The sequence below is a fragment of the Mus pahari genome, chromosome 19 (genome assembly GCF_900095145.1).
Source record: "Mus pahari chromosome 19, PAHARI_EIJ_v1.1, whole genome shotgun sequence".
NCBI lineage: Eukaryota > Metazoa > Chordata > Mammalia > Rodentia > Muridae > Mus > Mus pahari.
The window spans coordinates 25033410-25036176 of record NC_034608.1 but is presented as its reverse complement, the minus strand read 5'-3'; the positions used below and the strand labels follow the sequence as shown (position 1 = coordinate 25036176).

The 2767-nt window shown below is 41.1% G+C and overlaps 1 non-coding gene across 1 annotated transcript; it reads left to right on the top strand.

Annotated features, from left to right (window-relative positions):
- Nucleotides 1-1837: 1837 nt before the first annotated feature.
- Nucleotides 1838-1980, top strand: LOC115062681. The gene has a single exon (XR_003842614.1). It is a non-coding gene; the product is annotated as a small nucleolar RNA SNORA48 (small nucleolar RNA).
- Nucleotides 1981-2767: the final 787 nt, after the last annotated feature.

The window sequence follows — 2767 nt, the reverse complement described above, 5'->3', positions numbered from 1 at the left end:
AAGAGAGGCCCCTTGGTCTTGTAAACTTTATATGACCCAGCACAGGGGAAGGCCAGGGAGTGGGTGTTTAGGGGAACAGGAGTTGGGGGAGGGTATGGGGAACTTTCGGGATAGCATTTGAAATGTAAATAAAGAAAATAATAATAAAAAAATTAAAAAAGAGTATTTGTTAATAGTTTAAAAGTCTCAGAAAATCCATCAGCTTTGAACATGTTAATTTTTCTGTGATGTATGATAGTATCTTTATGCATAGGTAGAAGCACTGCTCAACAATCCTTTGGTATTTTAACTCACAGTGAACAGAGCCTGTTAAGAGTGCTCATTGAATGAACCAAATGGAATCCATCAAATTACACACAGCATTTGAAAACATAGGGGAATACAAAGGATAGGAGAACAAGCATCTCAAGAGCTCTGCTTGTTTAGGTTTGGGCTCTCTAAGATCTAGCCATAGCCAGAGCTCTTGTTGAGAGCCTTAGCTTAATGCACTGCCTAATGGCTTGGCTTTTCAAGCCTGACACACTCCATTACAGCACATATGTTATACTGCCTGGGTACAGGCTCTGAGACAGAACTAACTACATCAACAGTCACATCCTCAACCCAAACACATGAAAATTTAATGCTGCAAAGGGATGAGCTATAATCTGAATCTACACAAACTACTTATAATCTGTTCAAAAAAAAGAATATCAAAGGAGCAATGAAGAACCATAGAATATAAAAGATAAAAGCTCTTTTGGAGTGGGATAAATAATTGAAGTTTGTTTTCCATGCATTTGCAGTAAGGTATAAGAAATCACAGTTTTCTTCTGTGCCCTCTATAATTCAGTAACTACCTTTCAAATTAGTGACCTTTACAAAATTGAGTAAAATTCTCCAGTCAAGGTAAAATAGAAGTTAGAGGCTAGCCGACAGTCCCTCATGTTGGTTAGTATGGAAGCTCACAGAGAAATCAAAGCATGTCCTTACTATTAATATTGTAATATGAAACCCATCATGTAGGATTTCCTTGGAGTAGAATCAATGTGCTATTTGAACTTAGAGATAGGAAAACAAGGAACAAATCCAATTGTTCTGTTTGCTAACCTGGTAATGTCACAAAGCACTGTTTATAACTTGGCTGTCGGCCCTCCCAGAGCTAAAATTATTCATATACTAAATCTTATAGAGTAATTGAGATGGTCAGGAGATATGCAACAGAAATGCTTCTAATAATAATTATATGCTTGTTCCTTCTAAGAGTACACACTTTCATCAGTGATTCTAATTATATGGCAGTGTTGGGAGAGTTCTGTTAATTGCAGCAGAAGGCTTATTGCACTCCTGCCACTCACTAGGTTCTTGTTGAAAAAGTGGCCACCAGAGTAAGAAATAGCTGATACTAGGAGCATGTATCTGCAGAAATGGGGTCTCCCAACCTTTCATTGGTTTTCAGGCATAATCATTTAAGCACGTTGTATCCCAAATACACAAAACATACAATGATTGCAGATCTATGTGACTATACACAATTCTATGCTATTTAGGATGCAGGAGGAAATATTCTGCCTAGTTTTTATTGGATTATCTTTGAGGTATAGTACTGGAAAGTTGTCTATACCTCGGTGGAAGGTCTCATATCCATATGTATTGTGGGCAGTACAAACTAGACTCAGTTAAAAATAGAGAGAGATTGTGAAGTTGGAAGTTCAATGTGTTAGGAGGGCCTGGGAGGATTTAGGGTGATGGATATGTCTAAGATGCACTGTATACATATATTTTTAAAAAAAAAATACTAATATTAGTTTAAGGACCAAAATAACTATCTTTAAAGGAGACTTTATAAAATGTATTTTCCCCCTGGCAATGGGTAAAGAGACACTTTGTTGTTGGTGGTATTCTTTTATCAGTCAGGGGCAGAACAAATAGCAGTCCTTTGTTTATCCTAGCTTGATGCCTGGCTTGGTGGCCAAACTATTTTATGCCTAGAACTCATAAAAATCAATCCAAATCAAACAAAATCAAATCCAGACAGTACAGCGTGAAAGAAGGAATACAGACAGAGACCTGTGGACAGCCATGCTACCCACAGACCTGCCCTTCAGTACATGGTACAGGCAGAACTTAGATACCTGCTTCCAACAGGCCACCCAATGACAATGTAGTATATCATCCAGAGGCCTACCAACCATGTGGCCAGCCCTTCAACCTGTGCCCATGGTAAGGTCTTGTCACAAGCTCCTGCTGAGGGATATTTCTGTGTCCATGGCTTCATGATGGCAGGGGTAGGTGTCACTGCCTCTAGATCATATTACCTCTAGAAAATATGGGGAAGTTCCTGGTCAAGGCAGCTGCCAGTGACCATGTTGATAACTGACACTCCCCAAATTGGATGTGGTGCTATGGAGATCTAGCATCTTTCATAGCTGGAAGCCCTTGGGAAAGTAGGTCCTATGTCTTACCGGGGCAGCAGAATGGAGCTGGTCGTAATGGCTGGAGTGTGTGAGAGCTGACCTCGAGGACATGAGTGTGGGAGAGCTGAGTGTGTCTGGCATGGGGCAGCAAGAAGAACATAGAAGTGATGCTGGCTCTTAGGTCATGAGAACAGGTGATCTGGGCCTTTCCCTCACAGGCTACAGCACACAGGACAGTGGACCCTGTACTTCACCTGGCTAGCACAGGAGTACTGGCCCTGATCAAAGGGGCACAGGGACACAGGAGAGTCAGCCCTGAGGAGAACAAGGAAGAGGTGGACCCACCACTCATCTGTCATGCAGGGGTGATA